The sequence below is a fragment of the Myodes glareolus genome, chromosome 3, assembly GCF_982192425.1.
Source record: "Myodes glareolus chromosome 3, mMyoGla1.1, whole genome shotgun sequence".
NCBI lineage: Eukaryota > Metazoa > Chordata > Mammalia > Rodentia > Cricetidae > Myodes > Myodes glareolus.
The window spans coordinates 14142190-14164679 of record NC_142028.1 but is presented as its reverse complement, the minus strand read 5'-3'; positions in this window follow the sequence as shown (position 1 = coordinate 14164679).

Genomic DNA, 22490 nt, shown 5'->3' with positions numbered 1-22490 from the left:
GACACATAAATCTTAGCAGCAATTGCCAAGTTTCTAACTTGTGCTTTCTTTATTTTGTCATGCAATATAATATCTATGGGAACTTTTATGCATGCCATTCAGCATATCATAATTTTGCATGGTCAAATTTATATATTTTATTGCTGTATTATTTTAAATCAAATATTTTATTTATTGTTGATTAAGTATATCTCATACTGTATATAGTTTATGGAAATTAATATCATAGTGTTGTTAAAATTATATTTTTTCTAGCCTCTTTAACCCACTGTTTTTTGGATTATTACTGAAATGAATCTAGTAATGGAAGACTTAAAATTATTAAAGATCTCATCTTAGCTGTATAAAAAACAGGGATATTTGATACATTTAAGCTACCTTTTTTTTCAGTAAGGTGAAAGGTTTGTTACCATGTTATTTCAACTTATCTTACAATTTCCTCAGTCAAAGTTGTAACATTATTTTGACAAATATATGCTTCTTATTAAATATATTACTAAATACTTTGTGGTTTTGTTTCTATGATAAGTACAATGTTTGAGTTTACAATGATTGCACTATTTATGTGAAGAAATATTCAACTTTCTATTATATTTTGCTTTATTTATTGGTATTTGTTTTTTTATTTTTAAGGTTAAATTAATTTTCTTGAATCTCTTAATGAGACAAAACACATCATTTTATAATAGTTTACAGGTACCTTCCTGAGAGTTAAATTTCTGTGATTTTGGCAGCAACAAAATTTCCAGAAGGGGAATATAAAGAATATTCTTGCTTCTTTAAAAAAAAAATCACTCTTTGATTTAATCAACTTAAAGATCAACGAATTAAGTACAGTCATGTCACATAACTATCTCTCAATTAATCAAAATAACAAATGAAGTTGGATCACCAAATCATGGTCATCTAAAGTGGCATTCTTTCCCTAAGGTGATTGTTCTGTGACCCCCCATAGTGAGAGACCATGAAATGCAAGATCCAGTTAGAAATGTGGCATCTGGAAGGTGGGAGGCGCTGTAAAGGCGCAGACAAGCCTTCAGGGAAGTGAACTACACACCCTTCTGCGGAGGAAAACAGTGCAGATAAAGACAGCAAGAACCCACAGCGAGGACGGGTGTCTCAGATAACAGGCGCCAAGACAAGCAGGCCATCCTCAGATTTCAGTTTGCTTTGCTCCAAAAATCACACACTCGGTGTTGCCGGAAGCGTGCTTACATAGATTAGCGTTGCTCTCAGCTTGAATTTTTAAATACATGCCACACAATAATAAGGTTTCCTAAAAGTATTAAGTCTAAAATCCTTAGGTCAAAACACTTTTCCTGAACTTACTCTGCACAAATAAATAGTTTTCACTTTGAGTACAACATAATAACTAATGTACACCAAACATGTGCTAAATGAACGCTGAAGGGATGGCGAATGGTGTCTACCCTGGTAAATCGCCGGTTTCTGAGCGCCTTTCATGATTCTGCGTCACTTTGTCCACTCACTTCTGTACTGATCCCAGCACGGAAGGATCTAGAAGGAGATTTTTTTTCTAATGATTTTCCAGTTGAATTACTGCGGTGGACATGTTAGAAGAGAATCAAATCCTTATATCTTGTTCCGCTCCTACTTTAATCAAGACCGCAAATCATGCCTTCCTATAATGTAAGATAAATGATTAAGGGTCCATTTTCTTGTTAATTCCCATTAGTGCTGATGAGCGTCAAGCACATGTATCGGAGACAGAGAAGACTCTTAAAGAATGTAAAAATAATAATGATACTAAAGAGGGTTGGTTTTTTTTTTTTTTAAATGTCCAAGCTTCCCTGGCACTGTTATTTCCTATAGGCTCTTAAGTTGGGTAAGAGCTGATGACTCCAACAATACTGTCTTAGTGCTGTGTTATTATTATGTAACCTTCGCTGAGCTTAGTCTCTGGCAGTTTCGCACATGTACAATGTGAGCTCCGATGATAACTCTTGTTCTTCAATCCCTCCCACCAGTATCCATACCCATCACAATCCACAACTTCAGCAGGGATAGGGAGGACTCCTCCACGGACTTCTCCCAGACCCATGATTGGTTCTTATTAATTTAATTATATTAATTTAACTGAGAAACTGCCCTTCCTGCCTTGCTTTTTTTTGCTTTAGAAACAATTTCAGGTATGTCTTTATGATACTAGGGTGACAGATTCGTTTTATTTCCTTTTTACAGGGCTCTGGTCTGCTAGGAATTCTTCCCTTTGCCCCCATTGCTGCTAGCTACCCACTAAGTCTATTAAATAAATCCTAAAACCAAGCAATTCTAGTAATGTCTATTTATAGCTTCCTACTCCTCACTCTTACGGAAAACAGTGCAGTACGTGGAGTGGGAAGACTGAAGGGGCCACAGCAGTTCCTCTCCACGGTTTTCGTTGTTCTAAACCTGGCTTCTAGAATCTGGTGAGGAGCCACCTTTCACTTTAAATCTTCACCAAACACGGAGACACTTGTGCCACGGTGGGCTAGGGATGGCTGTACTACAGATGCAAAGCTATGCTAACAAAGCAAGAGTAAATAAGTCTTTAATCATGCAAAATTTAATGTTTCTGTTAAGAAATAGAGTATTAAAAGTCAGTTCACAAAGGGAAAATGTATACTGAGCTGAAGTTCAGGTTGCCAAGCTTTGAATGATATGATAATCATGTTTTCCCCCTTCAGCTGTATGAGGGGAATGGAATTTATACACTCAGTGACTAGAAGTGAATGAGGAAGGATCAGGCTGGAGGAATCTGTCTCTCTCCATTTCCCCTGTCGCTCCTACAGGGATTCTCCTGTGTCTTTGCTGATACCTCATGCCAGGCACTGTTTCCAAGTGTGGGCTCTGGTGAAATGAGCACACTAAAATGCCTGTCTCTCGCAAGAATAAAATGGTTACCATGCCCATCAGTTTTAAATGTCACTAAATGTACTTACTATCAGTCTTAAAGGACTTCTGATCACTTGATTCAGGCTTTGCATTGCTCTGAAATATGAAGGAATAAAAGAATCGTTCACAAAGACATCAACATGTCATTTGCTTTGTGGCACTCTGTTGGATGTGTGGGGTGAAAGTCTAGAAACACTGATGTCATTTCTGGTGTTTATTCTTGTGAACTGGGCTAACGATTTACAGAATGTGATTGAGGTCCCCACAAGGGAATTATCTAAAAATATTTTTTATTTATGGATCCTTTCCAGAAAATGATATCTGAATTATATGAAAATGTAATATATGTAAACATATCAAATGATTTCTGTAAGAAGCATGATACTTCCACAAGGATAAACTTTCTTTCCTTGGATCATATCAAAAAAGGTGGCAAAAGTTTTTCAAATGATTAGAGTTTAATTTAAAGATAAGGCAGTAAGCACCTTTGACTTCATACACGTTTCACAGCAGTGCATAAATTATTGTAGATATCTTCTCTCATCTTCATTAAAGTAAAATATAGCCATATACCTGATAATGATACCTCTTTATTTAAAACTGAACCTTTAAAACAAAATGTTATATAAATACTTCAGTTAAAAGAATTATTTATTTATATTCAGTTACTTTCTTAGTAAGTTCCTGTTAGGGGTGCTTACATTTGCTAATGGATAACCACATAACCTGCTTATCAATATTACAGTGATTTAGTAAAAAGCAATTCACTTTTGACTCATTTTTCTACTATGTTTCCCACAGTGATAAAATGGCAACATGTCGACTCTGATATAAGCTATATATGTGCACGTGAAACACATCTATTTTCTCTTTCTGATAAATGCAAATCAGGTGTAAAAATTTTATTTCAAGAACAGATCTGTGCCTCTTGGAGTCATGATTCCTACATATATTTCCCTAAGCACCATTCTGATGCGGTACTCAAAAAGCTAGCAAAAGTTTACATTAAGTCAGATAATCTAAGTTATAAAAAGTCAATCATTAATACACACAAACACATGCTCATAGACATTCTCTTAATACATGCCCTATTCATGCATGATAGGGAGCCATTTTTTTTCTCCAGTCATTAACACCTCACATTGTTTTGTTAGCTAAAATGTTCCAATCACTGCTGTTAAGTTTCTCACCCTACAAACATTCTTGAATGTATTAAAGGCTTTATTCCTGAACAAGATTTACTTCTGACCCAAACGAATAGCAAACTATCCCAGAAATCCAGACGGTGGGCAAATCCTCGACTTGGTATACTGAGGTAGATTTACTACGTAAGCAACATTGGTCTGTTGGTATAGAGAGATAGATTTATTACATAAGCCATCTCATTTACGTTGCAGAGAAAGAGCTACCTCCTATACATGGAACTGGTGAAATTATCAGACTACTTTAAAATGTCATATTATTACAAGCAAGTAAAAGGTGTCCTTGGCGACACAAACATTTAGAATAGAAGCTTCTGTGAATGAATGACTACAGGAAAGTCTATTAGCCGAAATTTAAAAGATGCTTTAAGAAGAGAACATCTGAATTTTGTTATGTAACAAAGTAGCCACCAGTCAGCTTTATATAGTAAGTAATTATCAATTTCTAGGGAGAAATTGATATGTTTCTGCATAATAATTCAATACTGAAAAAAGACATTTCAAAGGAAAGTGTGTTGTTCCCACCTTTGTTCCAGGGCAGTCACAAATGTCCTGCCACTCCACCACCCTCCTCCAGGGGGCGCCGCTCCCTTGCTGGTTTCTCTTGGTTTCATTGCCTCCTGAGGCTCTGCCCCCTTCAGGCCTACATGAGGCTGATCAGACTGAATCTGTAACTACTACGTGAATTTAGTTTTATTTTGATGATTGTTGTATCTATTTCTTTAAAGAGTTTTATTCCGTTGTTTAGTATTAAAGAATATCATAGTTTTGTACTATGTATTTTGTACATATATTTTTTTTAATTTACATGACAGAGGTTTTAAAATTGGCTTTAAAATCCTTAACAATTTGACTGTCTGGCCACAGGGTTTTATAAATGAAGGGCCCAGATATTTTAAAATTTTTATTGTGTTAGTCACAGCTTTTAGTTTACTAACATTAAGAAAGAGAAAAGAAAAAAAACAAAACCAGAAACTCATACTAGGCAGACGCTTCATCAGCAAGCTGAGAGGATGCTAGTGTAGTGCACTTATGGAGGGCGAAGAATGAAATCTTAGGAAGAAAAACGGCCGGGGAAGAATTCTGGAAGTTATCTCTCTGCTTTATCCTGCTGGCTTCAGGCATGCTTTACCTAAACTATTGTAGACAGATGGGTATCTGTCCTGTTTGTAAAGATCTCAAGGGAAGCCATCCCATAATCTCTTAATATCCTTCTTTATATCTAATCTGTTTGTCCATTTAATTTAGTTTATCTTTGGCAGACATGGATAATGTTACCCTTTACAATATAATTTATTATAACCTTGATAAATGAGATATTGCTTGTATGTGAAAGAGTAGACGGCAGTTTCTCGAGACAGAGAATATTATTATTAGGACTTTAGACAGAAAATCTGACATTAATTGTCATGGTAAAGGGAACACATAGTCAGGAGTTTTAATTAATAAGTAATTTCTAATTTACTTATTTTTCTTTTGTGTGTACATGTGTGTTGCATGTGTATGCATGTTAGTGAGCATATAGATTCATGTGCACATGTGTGTCAATGCCTCTGGAGGCCAAAGAGTAGACCTGTACAGCATTCATTCATATACACCTTTACAACGATACCTACTCATCAATGCATTCCAATGATTGTTATTATCATACATGAACTGCACATACATGAACTGCATAGTGTTAGTTCATATACACCTATATAATGCTACCTACTCATCAATGCATTCCAGTGATTGTTATTATCATACATGAACTGCACAGCGTTAGTTCATATACACCTATATAATGCTATCTACTCATCAATGCATTCCAATGATTGTTATTAGTATACATGAACTGCACAGTGTTAGTTCTTTAGAAGTCAGAACTTACTTTTGATTTTCCCACATTTTAAACAATGGCACAACATTTTTACTGTTTCATAGATATCACCATGAAATAATAATGCAGTCAAATCCTGACAAAATCCCAGTTCTCTCTGTGTGTGTGTAGTTTAGGGATGTTAATCTTTGGCTCTGAACATGCTAGGCAAGCACTGTACCACTGAGCTCTATCTCCAGATCTCTTTTTACATTCAAAATAATTCAAACAATATCGAGACAGGGTCTCATTCAATTACTTGGGCTGTCCTTGAACTCACTGTAGCCCTCAAACAGGTCTCGGGCTTGCAATCCTCCTATGTCAGGCTCCAATGTAGCTGGAATTACAGGTCTGAGCCAGCATACCCAGCTCCTGTGGTGTTTTACCAGGTAGTAAAATTAGGAGTGGAGCAGGGAGCTCCAGGGATACGGCTAGTGAGTCATCACCATGCTGGTACAGGCTTTCTGTGATACAAATAAATCTAAGTTTATAGACACAAGGCAAACAGCAAGTAAGGAAACTTTATATAAAGATAAACTAATTGCACATTAACGCAATGTGCAGTGCTTGCAAAGATGAAGTTAGCTCTACCTGCAGCATCTAAAACTCTATCACACTCTATAATTTATATTGAAATATGCATACATCCTCCATTTCATAAACTACACATGAAATTAATATCATTAATTTATAACACAACACCTGTACATTATAGCCTCATATAGAGCAATGCCTATACTGGGAAAAATAAATTCTGTTTATACATCCAACTTGAGGTAGAACCATTCTTGAGAGGAGTAATTTTGATTGTGTTAGGTTGAGGAAGTATGACTAATTTAAACAATAAGTTATAATGATTTGTGAAGGTGGAATTAGCCCAGGGACCCTGTTTCAGATGTTGCAAAGTTTTTGTTATGCAGAAAATGTAAACAAATAAAGACTCCTTTGCTTCTCACTTCCACTTTTCTCTCCAATCCAGATCTTGCACTATGGGTTGCCTCATGAAGCAGGTTGTTGCAATAAGTCAGTGATAGTGTCTTCATTTAAAATTATGTGTATGCCTGTAATCTAGCACTCTGGAGGCTAAGGCAGAAAAGGATATTAGATTTAAGGCCAGTCTTGTTTGTTTACACAGTAAGGTTTTTCCTCTCAAAAATATGAAAATTATTCAAGAGGTAAAGTTACCAATGACTGTCTCAGTCATTGCTCAGCTGTAGAAGGGTTGTTTGATCCCAATAAAATGGTCAATTCCAGGCAGAGACAAAGGAATGGATGTCCCACAATGTGACTGGATTGGGCCCCAGAAAAACATCAGTCACTGGTAGCCTATTGGAATTATTGCAGTGAGACATCACTCTCAGCATATGAACCATCCGGTTCTTAGAGAGAATAAACGCACTGAAGAAAACCAGAACTTCAGTTGAGGATGATGGCACATGCCTGTAATCCCACTTCAAGTTTCAATGGTACCTGGTCTATGTAACAAATTCTAAGCTAGTCAGGGCTGCAAAATGAGAACCCAAACCAAACCCAAACCAACCATAGCCAAGCTAAAACCAATCCTAAGCAAAACAAACAAACAAACAAAAAAAAACAAAAAAAAACATAAGCTTATCTATTTCCTTCTAGTCTGATCTGCTACCAAGTTCTCATGCTAGTGATTAGGAATCCAAATATATTATAATATACTTACACACAGTAACCAACTACTGTAAATAAAATTAGATTAAAATATACAAGGAAAACCCAGTGGTGCTCTGGTGTTGACAGTTCTATAAACCTATTGCTCATAGTAGTTACTGATGTTTTACTCCAATCTGCTTTTGAAAAATCTATGGCTTTTATTTGCATATTTATATATTAATTTGACTTTCTGTTGAAGGATGGTTTTTGCAGGAAGATGTCATGGTAAGTGTTAGGATTGGAAAATGTGAAATCCATTCTAATGACAACATTCTGCAGCAACAAAGGCCTTTTTACTGCATAGCATTGTGTTTTTAAATGATAAAATTAAGGTGTATTTTTACTGCCAGCATTGTATTGAAGGGGACAGGGACACATGGAACTTTTAAGTGTCTAAGAACTAGAAGTTGGCTTCATCCCTTTCCACAGAGTAAGAAGTCTAACTTAGTTCTCGCAAAACCAGCTTTCTACAAAGCACTCACATTTAACCTAAATACTTTTATCTCTTAGCACATCAAGTGCTTAATTGCTAAGCATATATTACCAAACTGAAATGGAAGACAAATGAATATTTTATGTGTGGTCTCTAAAGGGATAAGAATTAAAAATTAAATTAAAAGGCATTTGCCAGTGTTTTAATTTGCCTTTTATAAAAGCAAACACAAATATTAGAAGCTGAATCTATTTTAAATTCTCCAAATCTAACTCAGTCCCAATAGCAGTAATTTATAACTAAATGTGATAAAAAAAACTTACTGAGATATAATGCTGACAACTCCAAAATACTGTTTACAACTTTTATTTCTAATTTACTTATTTTTCTTTTGTGTGTACATGTGTGTTGTATGTGTTTGCATGTTAGTGAGCATATAGATTCATGTGCCATGTGTGTCAATGCCTCTGGAGGCCAGAGACCAAACTCAGGTTCTTATTTATTTAATTATCTATTTTATCTTTTAAGGCAATGTCTCCCATTGAACCTGGTGTTCACTAATTAGCCATTGTAGTACTGGCTGACCAATGAGCTCCGGAGGTCTACCTGTCTTGGGTAGGTCTGCCACTGACTCATGTTTTGAACAAAACACACCAAAACAAAACCTGGGTACTTAAGTTCAAACACAGGTTTACCAGTTGAGCCATTTCCTCATCCCAATAACCTTGCTTCTCTGTTATTTAAGATACTGGTTGAAAACTAAGGCTTCTTGGGTATTTATTACACATGTTCCTCTGACACTTTCCACATATTAGTAGGACACATATGATTCCTATTTTGGAGACAAGAAACCCAAGACAGCAAGACACCCAGTGGCTTGTTGTAGGATCTCTCAGCTGGTATATGTAGCAGTTTGAAGTTGGAAATCCCTATTACCACCAATATCCACTTCATTTATAATGTAGTGAAGCCCCATTGTATAAATAGCTTGTGTTGTGTAGCAAGTTTTGGCTCATTTTCTCTTAGCCTGGAATAAGTCATCACACATTCTACAGTAATTTTACATTACCCCAATAAAATTAAGATTATATTTAATCACACAAAGAGCCGTTAAAAGGCCCTTCTGTGGAATAGAAACACCAACACAAAGGCTAAGAAATCACAGGTTACAATGCTTTATTTAATTCCTTTTCATGGGCAATTAAATCTTGTCCTGCTAAATCCATACAGTGCCAGCTGCTATCCATGGGTTACTTTGGGCTTTCTTTAACTTCCCTCTACAGCACTGTATTTATCCCAAATCAGTAAATCCCTTTAAACCTCTGTTTGGTGGCTATCTGCCATGTGGTTCTGATTACCTAGAGGGTAAGCCTAATGTTTAAATGTGTATTTCTATTTGCCTTAAGTAAAAGACAGCCTTAATACGTCAATTACAGCCAGCTCTCAATTGTCTGTTGTCATGGGACAGAGGCCACAGCAGTGAGGATAATTTAAATCTATGAGTAATTAGAAAAATCTAATTTTGCCATTATTTTCATTCCTCCCCCAAACAAATCTTTCTTGTCTACATTGAAAACAGGTAGAAAAAGAGATTTAATCAAAACAATAACTGGGTCTCTCCACCCCCATATTATGACACAGATTGGGAAAAAGCTAAATCACCATAGCAATCTATCAACAGCCTTCTAAATCCTTTGTCAGGTTCGTTATGTGTAAAATTTCTATTTTATTCATTGATTCACAGATTTTTAAGTGGATTTGGGTTCTATAATGAAAGAAAGTCTTACATGAATTTATCCAAGAAAGAGAGAGTGCCTTCTCTCTTTGCTTCTAGTTGTTGTGGTTAAGACATCTGATAAATGCAACCTAAGGATGAAGGGTTCTTTTGGCTCACAGTTCTGGGGTACTGTCCATCATCATCATTTCAGGAAAGTCATGGCGGCAGGAACTTGAAGTAACAAGTCACATACTTTCCACAGTCAAGGTCAGAGAGCAGTTTATCATTGTAAGCTTGCTGGCTCTCATTTTGCTTTGTATGCCTGTACAACCCAGGATCCCATTTCCAGGGAGTGGAGTCACCTACAGTAGGCTCATCATCCCAATCCAGTTAACATAGTCTAGACAAGTTTTCAGTGAGACTTCCTTCTTTGGTTACTCTATTTTATCAAGTTGATAATCAAAACTAGCCATCAGGTATGCCTAGATCTATGAAAATTTATTTAATTTTCAATTTTGACCAACTCATAACTCAAACTGTGTGGATGTCACCCCACATCCCAGTGCTATTAGCACCTCGATTGGCAGTGAGCAAGATGCCATCTGTCTGGAGCCTCATGGCCAATCGGAAGGGGTGATATTGTATTAAGGGTTCCATAATGGAATGAAAAAGATGGCCTTCATTTAGATGAAAGCTGTAAAGTAGCTATTGTGCTTGTTTGGTACTGCAAGGACCAGATGTATTATTTATGCAATTTTTCTTTTGAAAGAAAAACTGAAAGAGCATATTTCATTTTATGGCATTCAGTGGGAGCTATTGTCTCATGAATGTGAATATTTCTGCATTTTACTTCCTCAGAGTGTGGAAGGCACTTTTCACAGATCATCTAAGAAGGGATTTAGAAGTTGAAAAACTGCTTTTAAAATTGGGAGGCCTAATGACTAGGTCTATTGTTCAGACTGCTAGAGAAGCTCAATCAACACTGCCACATGAGAATATGGGCTTAAATGAGGGTGAAGTTCTCAAGGTCTTAGCTAATCATTAAGACATTACTGCATTTGCCTTAAAAATAATGAAAAAAGACATCAATTTTGTCATTTTTCAGAAACAAGAGGACAAGGCAATATAATGTTTAAAAATAGTAAATATATTTTGTGTAAAGATTTTATTCTGTAATTCTTTAGTAATTCTGTTATTCTATCCTGTGATTTTCACATTCATTGTGTGAAAGCATGGTCATACAAAAAGAAAAGTGGCAACAAATTAATGTATTTACAGGAAATAAACAAAAGCAAAAAATTTTTTTGTGAGAAATCAAGTTTAAAATAATGAGATGATCCAATCTTGGGGGGGTGTGTATCTGGGGTGTTAGTTGAATCTCATAAAAACTATACAACTAAGCCTTGGTGAATGCCTTCATCAAATAGACGGGAAGTAGATGCTCTTCGAGAACACAATGGTTTAACTAGACCTGGAGCCAGATTTTGGCATTCTAACTCCAGTGCGATGTTCATCTCACGAACCCATGTCTGACCGTGATCATATGATCGGTTTCTATGTGCGAACCACTAAAGGTCAGCGTTTCCTAATTAAAAACCAATAACAAGTTAAGCAAATGAAAGGCAGACTGTCAGATAGTCACTAAGCACCTTCAGCTTCTGAGACTATGCTTCTCCAGTTCTTCCTTGTTCCCATGTCCCCTACAGCTTCTCTTTGTATTTCTTTCTATTCTAGTCAACTTTCATGAGAAATTATGTCTAAAATTCAGTCTCCCCTACTATGAAACTCTCATAGATTCATTCCATTTTTCTGTTCACACCCAGGACCCATCAACAATGTTCCTTTCTATGCCTATAATTGGTCCCATGTTGCTTACTCCAATGGTAACTTTTCAGCTCTCATGATATTTGATTTGTAGCAATAATTAATATACTAGGAGGTTAGAAATTTCTTCTTTGACATTATCATCTTTTGTAGATGATATATCAAAGTTCTCCTTTTTGATCTCCTTTGCTTGTTATTTCTCATCAGTTCAGTCTCACAGTGTTGGAAAGTCTTAAAAGTTAGGGCTAATAACATTTCTCTTCCATCTACATATATTTGTTTTTTCCTCATTTCACAGTGTTTGCAATACCAGGCAATGAACCAAGGATCTTATGTGTGCAAAGCAACCATGCCACCTATGAGTATTCTGCTAAAAACTTTACTGTAACCGTTTAAAGGATTTATTTTAAGCTTTTAATTTTGATTTTTATTTGTTTACTTCATTGTGTGTGTGGTGTGTGTGTGTATGTGTATGTGTGTGTGTGTACATGTGTACGTGTGTCAGTGCAGATGTGGGAAGAATCCAGAAGAGGGTGCACAAGTCCCTCAACTGGACTTATAGGTAGCTGTAAGATGCAAAATGTGGGTGTTGGCAGGTGTTGGCAGCTGTTGGCAGGTCTGAGAAAGCAATCCATGTTCTTAAATACTGATCCATTCTTGGCCCCTCATAATGATAGTTGTAAGTGGCATCTGCTTACTAACTATTTAACATCTAGAGTTAAGTACGCAGCTACTTATTTGAAATCTATGCTTGTATGTGTAACAATAATGATTCTAACTTTGTGTGAAAAAAACTCACAAAGATCTCTCGTTTTAGTTTTAATTACGTCAGAGAGTGGCACTGCTTTTTTATATAATCCTAAAATTTTCTTCTCATTTCAACACACCCATTATCAAATTTATTAGCATCTCCCAACATTGTGCTCTTATAAGATGTTGAGAATCTGAAGATCATCATACATTACTCATCAGCACCATCTTCATTAAAGTCGTTGTGATTTCCCACCTACAGCATTGCAGCAGCCCCCTTTGTGTCCATCTTCTCCTTTCATCTTCTAAAGTCTCTCCCATATCTCTTCTAAAGGAATTGCACACTTACGTTTAAATTATACTATGTTAGATAGCTGTCTTCCCAGCAGTGCCTTTCTTTAAGTTCACACGTGTTGTTTCTGATAACAGTTGAAATTAGAGTCAAAATCTTATCACCACTCTTGGCTTAGCATCCCATTATTTCCTTTCTCTTTACTTCCTAACAGTCATCCTGTTCTCTGGTTCCTTGAACCTAATAGCCACGCCCTACTCTAGGACATTTGCATAGAATGCTCCAGGGTACTTCCACATGTCATTTCAATCCTTGCCTAACCCGTTATACTTATATCTAAGTGCTATTGTAGAGATTTTGCTTTCATATTCTGAGTTTTGCTGTAACAGTATTGTTCTCCTAATTCTCAGGCGTTACAAGCTGCTCTCCCCTCAGGAACTGACGTAGTCAGTCTATGCTCTTCTTCAGTTTGGTTCTGAAATCCAGAGTTGTTCATGTCTGCCAGCTCTCTAGGCACATCTATTTTGTTTATGTCTTCATGGTAAATCTTCTGGTGCTGGAATGTCTTTCTAGGTTGAGAAGCTTAAGAAACCGTCTCAGGTCTTTCTGCAGACTCATCATGATCATGGATACATACACACACACGCATGCGTACGTGCACACACACACACACACACACACACACCAATTTGGATGCTAAATCTTACTAATTAGAATACCTTACCTGTTTTCACATTTATTTTGCTAATCTGTGTCTTTTTATTGGGGAATTGAGTGTGCTGATATTGAGAGATATCAATGATAAATGATTGTTAATTCCTGTTATTATGATGTTATTTTGGTTTGGTTTTTTGGTTTTTCAAGAGAGGATTTCTCTGTGTAGCTTTGTAGCTTGTTCTGGGACTCACTCTTTAGACAAGGCTGGCCTTGAACAAACAGTTATCCACCTGAATCTTCCTCCCAAGTGCTCGGTTTAAAGGTGTGTGCCACCACTGCCCATCTCCATTACTATGTTGTTGCTATTGGTGCTGTTTGTGTGTGTGTGTGTGTGTGTGTGTGCGTGCGTGCGTGCGTGCGTGCGTGCGTGTGTAGGGGGTAGGTGCATGCACACCCTCCTTTAGGGTTTTGCTGGTGTGAGATTATTTATTGCCTTATTTTTGTGGGTGCAGTTAACCTTCTTGAGTTGGAGTTTTCATTTAATGCCTTATGTAAGACTGGGTTTGTGAATAGATACTACTTAAATGTGACTTTATCATGAAATATCTTGTTTTCCCTATCTATGATGATTGAAAGTTTTGTTGGCTATAGTAATATTGGGTCACCAGCTCAACCACAAAACCTTCTACCTACAATTTGCCCTGTCTGCAAGATGTGCTAGGATAAAGGTGCCCAGAACTTGGAGGAGTTGCCAGTCAGCAACTGGTCCAACTTGAGACCCATGCCATAAAAAGGAGCCCATGCCTGACACTGCTTAAAGGGCCAGGAACCAGGGACTGGATATCCCAGAGATCTAAGATAGAGCTAAAAACAACCTGAAAAAAAGTCAATGGAATAAAATGATTCTTGATACTCAAAGACTTGAGTCAAGCCTCATCGTCATCAGAGAAGCTTCATCCGGCAGCTGATGAGAGGAGATACAGAGACCCACAACCAAATATTAGGCAGAGATTGGGGAGTCCTGTAGAAGAGGCCAAGGAAGGATTGTAGGGGCCAGAGGGCTGGAGCACACCACCAGAAAACATCCCACAGAATCAACTAACCTGGGCTCACAGGGATTCACTAAGACTGAAGCAACAATCAGGGAGCCTGCATGGGCCTCTTGGTGTTCTTGTGGGACTACTAATAGTGGGAGAATGGGTTGTCTCTGACCTTTTTTGCCTGGTTTTTTTTTTGGATCCTGTTCCACCTACTGGGTTGCTTCATCCAGTCTTAATGTGAGGGAATATGCCTAGTCTTATCATAACTTCATATGCCATGCCAGACTCCTGGGAAGTCTCCTTTTTTTCTGAAGGGAAAGGAGAAGTGAATATGGGGGAGAGGGAATGGGGAGAAGGAATTAGGAGGAGAGGAGAGGGGAGAACCTGCCTTTGGGATTATAGGAGAGAAAAGTAAATAATAAATTAATCAATAAATCTAGTTTTTAAAAATGAGAGAGAAAAGATGTGTACTTCATGTTTAAGGACAATACCAGCTCAGGTTGGTAGCCATTTCTCTTACATGTGTTCTACAAAGTTAAAAAAGAAAAAAAAAACAAACCATTCACATTTCAAAAGTTACATGTCCCACAGCATCATCTCCTACACAGCTGGATAAACTCAAATGACTGTTCTCACTGCAGCGGTTTCAAATACCTTGGTCTCCTGAAACACAAAAAGACTCAGTTTCTACACTGGGGTTCCTTGGAGCAGCAAGAGCTGACAGAAGCAAAGAACAGTAGGGACGTGTCTACTAAGGCTCCCTTTCTTTCTTTCTTCCTTCCTTCCTTCCTTCCTTCCTTCCTTCCTTCCTTCCTTCCTTCCTTCCTTCCTTCCTTCTTTCCTTTCTTTATTTGCTGTTTCCAGATAAGGTTTCCCTGTACAGTCTGGGCTGTCCTGGAATTAAGTCTACATACCATGCTTGCTTCAGTCTCAGAAATCCTAGTGCCTCTATTTCCCAAGTGCTGGATCTATGAGCATAAAGTTATGTGCCACCACATCCTGCTGAATGCTTCTTAATAGAATGACAATTGGCCAAGTGTAAGCTAATGGCAGAGCCACCCACTGAGGTCCTGAAGGAAAGCCTACCAGGCCAAAGATTTTTTTCTTTTTCTTTTTTTAAAAGCACACACAGCTTGATGTATCATATTCTTAATATATTGAATTTTATGAACAGATGTGGGTTTCTTCTGAAAGATTTGTTTTACTTTTTAAATTATCTATAATGTCTATGCCTGTTTGTGGATATGTGAACATGAATGCAAGTGTCTGTGGAGGCCAGAAGAGGGCAACATATCTTCTTCAGCTTGAGTTACAGGTGGTTGTTAGCCACCCAGCCTTCATAGGTTCATGGGTTCTGGGAAACAAACTTGGGGCCTCCTGAGGAAGAGCAGGGAGTGCTCTTAACTGCTGAGCAGTCTCTCCTGCAGCTGGAGTGAACGTTAGATCTATGCCTGTATTCATAATAGATGCCTGCCTGTGTAAATAACCATGTTATTCTCCTTAAGAAACAAGGCTGGGTACAAAACAATCGCCTGGCTACATTAGTAAACCGTTTCTGAGTATTTCAGAGAACTTTTCTAGGAGGAAACAATCTTGACATTTCTTCATTCCAGTTTGATGTTAAAAATGAAAGTACAATCTTGTTGGGAAGTGGTATTACTTTATAATTGTTGAGGACTATGCAATAGAGTTTAAGAATCCTTCTCCAATGTATGTAGAGTTCTAAAGATGAATATGAAATTTCCTTGGTGAAATTACCATAAGGTCTGTATAGACTATCATATATTATTAATTAACCTTGGCATTTTTTAATTAAAAGAAATATAACAATAGGGGTCTTTCACAAATATTTAGTTATCACCAACTGACGGAACAAGAAGAATAAGCCAGAAATCAGTACTGGGATTCATGGTAGGAACCACACAACTCAGCCCATGTTGCTAAGTGCTTAAGGTTGATACAGGGCAGCTGTGTGCTGCAGCAGTCACATTCCAAAGTGATTTTTCTGCAATCAGAATTTCATTCATTACCCAATTTTCATGCAACTCCCCTGGCATTTGAAATATGTTTCAAGGTAGACTCCCCCAGGGCTTTTCCCCTCCCATAATAACTGATCTGCAGTGCCCAAAGATAGATCTAAATATCTTCGGTGCAAATTACTTGAGGCCTGTGGAGCATGATTCTCTGTCATCTTCATCACATTTCACACCTACAGAACTGATAACAGATTAATATCTAGGCTGAAAATATTTCATCAGTGTCTCTAGCTAAGGCATCTTGCATTATTTTATCTAGAAGGCACGACTAAAATTAGGAGGGGGCACAGAAAGAAAAAAATATCATTTGCACTCAGAGCAGAGGTATGTATATCTATAAGAAAAAGCATTTCGTTTAGCATTATGAGAAATGCAACAACGCTGGTCCTGGCAAAGTTCTCGGCTCTGATTATGTATACACTTTTATTCAATCATTGTATCGCTCCTTGTCTGACATTTGGTCAATAGTGCAATCTACCACCGATCAGAATAAAACAACCACCCAGAGCACCTTGGAATTTCATTAGTTTCCTTTCAATGCAGTCCTTGTAAGTAGGTGTTTATTTGGAAACACAAATTTAAAGTTCAATTTGGTGCCCTGTCAATATTAGTAAAAAGTCAAGGATCTTAGACTTACTGTAAACCTGATTTTTTTCTTTTCTATTTATTTACTTAGAAGAAGAAAAGTTGAGGGAGGAGCAGTAAAGGCATACAGGGAAATAAATAAAATAAAAAGAATTTAGAAAAAGACAGAGGTAAAATCTGATGATACAGAAAAGTTATTATTTCTATATTCTGGGCAATTATTTAAAACTGGAAAATACATATAAAGAAACATTTTAAGCATCCTTTCAATGTCTACAGTAGTAAAAGATATACTGAAAGTGACAATAGGTCATAAGTGGTTGTATTAACACATAATGTCCTTAACTGCGTGTGCCAAGAAGTGTTGAAGAAATGGGTATGTTTTGTCTGAAATTAGTGTGAATAGGAGCCACATTTCAGCTGTCATCAGTGTAAGATTTAGCTGTCAATCTTACTTGTTTAAAACTATTTTAATTTTCCTTTATATATTCTTTTCTTAATTACCCATTTGATCATTTAAAGTTTATTCTGTGCCAACACCATTATATGTTTTTAGAGTAATTTTAAGGGTTTATTTATTTATTAAATACTTATCTATTGTACTTTATGTGTATGAATGTTTACCTGAATATATGTATATGTACCTCCTGCATGCAATGCCCAAAGGCACCCCTTTGATGCTGGATTCCTGAAACTCGAGTTGTAGATGGATAGGCTAGCATGTGGGTGCAGAATCCAGGACCTCTGCAAAAACAGTCAACACTCTTGTTCACTGGTCCAGATCTGTAGGTCCAGGAGTGATTGCAATTTGATTTATTATAGGAATAAGTTAATTTATCAGTTACATAAGATAAGAATGAGGCTTTCATTTATTAACTAGAAAATTCACATCTGATAACTTAATTCTGATTTCATAGTTTAGCATAATGTATTGACAGGATATGAAAAAGACATTATCAATATGTCATATGTAGCCATAGAATGATATTTGGTTTTGGATTAAAAGAAATCTCCATAAACTCATAATAAAGGACCAACACACCTGGTGCAGTGATAAAACTGTTTTGTTTGTTTGTTTTTAATGAAACTATTTCATTACATCATCACAGCGCACATAAAGCTGCTCTTCCTACATCCACTGACAGAAGCCTTCACAGTCTCTTCTTGGGCCTTTTCTTATTTTGTTTTGAGGTTCAGTTTTCAGTAAAACCAGCTAAACTTTTCTTTCAACATAATAATGACATAATGTGCTACAACTGGAGTGATATTATCATTAATTTAATATTTTTTTATTTTATGTGCAATGGGGTTTTTCCTGAACAAATGTCTGTGCACCAATATATCTAGCCCATGGAGGCCTCGATAGGGCATTATTTCTCTAGGACTGGGTTACAGATAGTTATGAACTGAGATTGGGTGCTGAGAACAGAAGCAGGATCTTCTGCAAGAGCAACCAGTGCTCTTAATCACTGAGCTGTTTTTCCAGCCCATGAATTCAGTTTTAAAGTTTGTAAATAATGAGAAACACATTAGGACATTAAAATGCTAATCCCTAAACTACTTATATGCATTTCATAATATTTCTTTGGGGATTTATATTTTATATGAATTTTTACTTTTTTGTGGTTTCAGTCATCAGTAGTAATTATAATGCTAATTAGTATTTTATTGCGCCCTTACTGTTTTCTAGGTACTATTTATTTGAAGTCATTTATGTATATTAGCTCATTTATTCTCACAGCAAATTTTATGAGGTAGGTGCTGTTATTCTTAGTCATGTTTTGTGAACAGAAGAATAATGCACACAGATACCCAAGGCAACACAGACTGTGCATGCGTATGTTAGTGTTTGCAAGTGTGGGCTTTGTGTTTGTGTGTGTGTGTGTGTGTGTGTGTGTGTGTGTGTGTGTGTGTGTGTGAAGGACAACTGTTGATGTTAGTTGTCTTCCTGATCTCTCTCTTCTTTATTTACTGAGGAGAGGTCTCTCTCTGAAACTGTAGCTAACATAGCTAGCCACCTTGCCCCAGGAATTCCCCTGTTGCTGCCTTCTGAGTGCTGGGATTACGGGCAGGCCAATGTACCCTTGTTAAACTTTTCAAGCATTATTCATCTGAAATGAAAATAGTGCAACAAGTATAGAGGCTGAATTTTTGTTTTGCAGGAGGAAGAAGCCTCTGTCGAAGTCTGAATGAAACAGGGTTGCAAAACAGATATTTATGAAAATTGAAATTCAGTATTACATTTACTTCCTTGATCCTACAGTCCACTGAACTACTAAGGGATGTTCAATAATATATAGAAACATCATCTGTTTCTCTCACTTTCTCTATCTTGCAAATGGTTCTGATGAACTGTCACTCACAAACTCTAGCTCATATACAAAGCAGGAGACAGTGGTAAAACAGTGTGAAGCCAGTGGTTAAATAGAATATTTCAACTTCGGAGAACAAGGGGACTAGCCTGAGGTAGATACCCAAATATGGTAGAAAACTTCTCAGTGAATTGAGAAACAGTTGGGATTGAAGAAGCTTCTCTTTACCCTGACAATGGATTCAAAATTGTGGGAAGCAATATAAGAAAGGAGTGTGAGGTCATGTGATAGTCTAGAATGCCTGAGAAAATGTCACATGGACTAGAAATGGAAAGGGAGAGGTGGTCGTGTGTGCTGTGACACAACAGAACCTCAGGTCAACTCTACTTATGATCCTCCTGGTGGTCCTCTAGATCCTCTAGGTCCTCTCAACCCATGGGAGTTTCTCTTGTCCCTGTTGCAGCCTCTTTGACCCCCTTTCTCATTCTCATTTGAGCTGTCAGCAGTGTGAGGTCCTTAGAAGCACAATGCGTTCAATTAACTTCCATACATCTCACCCACTGTTTATGAACTCATCATAGTTGGTTCAATTTCCAGAGCTTTCTCTGGCACTGCATGCCTTTGCCCCCTAGTGTATATGTTCTCAGAGTGTGTGTGAGAGAGTATGGAATCACACTTCTCATCACATAATCGATGAGAAGATGGGAGGTTTTCCCTGGAAATGTTGCTACATGGCAAGGATGCTTACTCCTGACACTTCTATGCACCTTAATGCTGGAAAACGGAGCTAAAACAGTGAGTCAAAAAAGAATATTCTTAAAATATATAAATTAGGAAACAAGAAATAAAGTTCTCTCTGTATATAGAGCACACAGTCATACATTCATACAGAAAAATCTTAAAGACTCAACAAAAATACCTGTGGAAACCAATGAGTTCAGTGAAGCTGTGTGCTACAAAATCAGTTTATAAAAGGTCAGGTGTGGAAGTGCCTGTTGTAATCCTAGCACATATGAGACTGAGACAGGGGGATAGAAACCAAGCTTAGGGCCAGGTTGGAATATATAACAAGCCCCATATCAAGAAATTATGAATTGAAAAAGAGTAGAAATTGTCGACGATGTCTATATACACATCTAAAACTCATCCACAAAGGACCTAAGAAAATAAAGTCAATATGACAATAACATAAAGAATAAATATTTAATTATAGATCTAACAAAAAAATGTAGACTAAAATGCACAAATTATAGAAAGAGGTTAAGTATACCAAAAAAGTGGGAATGAATTTCTTATTCATAGATTGTAAGAATTAATATTATTGAAAAGGGTCACATTGTCCGAAGTGATTGACATACATAATATAATCTCTATTAAAATTCAAATTATTCTTCTCTAGAAATAGGAGAACATCTTAGAATACAGCATAACAAAATACCCCAATTAGTAAAACTGTTTCGAATGAACGGGACTGGAAACATCATATTTCTTGATTCTAAGATAATCGCAAAGCTACTGTAATACAAACAAAATGGCGTCAAAGCAAATAAATGGATTAACGGAAAAGCATTTTGTGCAGAACTAGATTCAAACATTTCTAATCAATCCATTTTGAATAATGGTGCCAAGGGCACACATGGGGAATGGTGTTGGGATAACTGAACATTTACCTACAGAAGAGTGAATTCTCACATTTTCTAAAACTATGTACAAAAATAATCTCAACTGGGAATAATATTTCTACTTGAGGACCTGAATTATGAAATGACTAAATAAAAAAGAAGAGTGGGTTTTTTATAATTGGTCTTGGAAGATATTCTTTTGGATGTGACACAGAAAGCCCCACTAATAAAAGCAAAAATAAACAAGTAGAAAGTCCATTAAACTAAAAAGTTTATGCAGAATAGAGTGGAAGTCAAGCTACTGAATGGGAGAAAATGCTGTGAATCATGGACCCAGTAAGGAGTGCGTATGCAAACACATAAGAACACAGTACATCTCATTGACAAAATAGCAGTAATCTGATGCATGAATGTGGAAAAAACTTCAACAAGTGTATAAGACACATTTATTCATTCTGCATACTAAGACCTGGAGTCTGAGTCTTATAGTGCTTTTAGTGACTCATGAATATGTGCCAATTTTCAATTAAGAACAATATTGACTTCTAATCAAAATATTTTACTATGCCACATAATGTATTTTGTTATATCAATGGAGTTATAACATACAGTGTGATATTATACTTTATGAGCGGTACTTATGAAGCCAAATGTGTATGGGCAAATGGAAACCAGAGCACAGTGACATTTCTAGAGATTAAGGACTCAAGGTGAAAAATCAATTTATTGAAAGTAAATAAAAGGCAAAGAAGACTGTTTTAGGGCAATGGATCCAAATATTCCTCCTCCCCTAAGCATACACATTCACAAGCATTGCACACTGATGAGCCTGTATAGATCTATGTGGCATAAATACTAAGTTCTCACTGAATAGGTACTAGACATACATGCCAGTCAGCGGGACTAGGGTAAGAATGTCACCCGCATTGTGATGAGAGGAAATGTGCCATCTAGTCATGTGTTCTCATACTCAGTATATATGATCACTCTTTCTTATTTATATGTGTCAATTTAAGGGATGAAGTAAATTTCTTTCCCCAACTAATCTAATCTATACGGTTCTACGATGGATAGTGGAAGCCTGTGTGTCATTCTGCAGGCCAGCAGAGGGCATTGACAGATGGTACGGAACTACATGGGGTGACCTGGAATTGAACTTGGGACCTCTGGCAGAGCAGGCGGCGTTCTTAACCTCTGATCCATCTCTCCGGCTGAATGAAATAAAATTTAATAAAAAGATATTAACTTTTACAGTTCATTTTCTTTGATAAGATGCAGCATTACACTGGAGCTTTAGAAGTGACTCAGAGAGTGAGAACACTCACCATTCTTCTAGAGACCCAAATTTTGTTCCTAGCACCCATGTAGGTATCAAAATCTTCTGTAACTCCAGATCCAGGACATCTGATGCCCTCTACTGGCCTCTACAAGCATATGCACTCTCATATACATACCCACACACAGACATGCATATACACATCAAATAAATCTTTTTTTAAAAAATAGATTTACATTTTTTGAAAGAGAAAAAATTATAGAAGAACAATGCTTAAAATGATTTTAAATACAAACACCAGATAT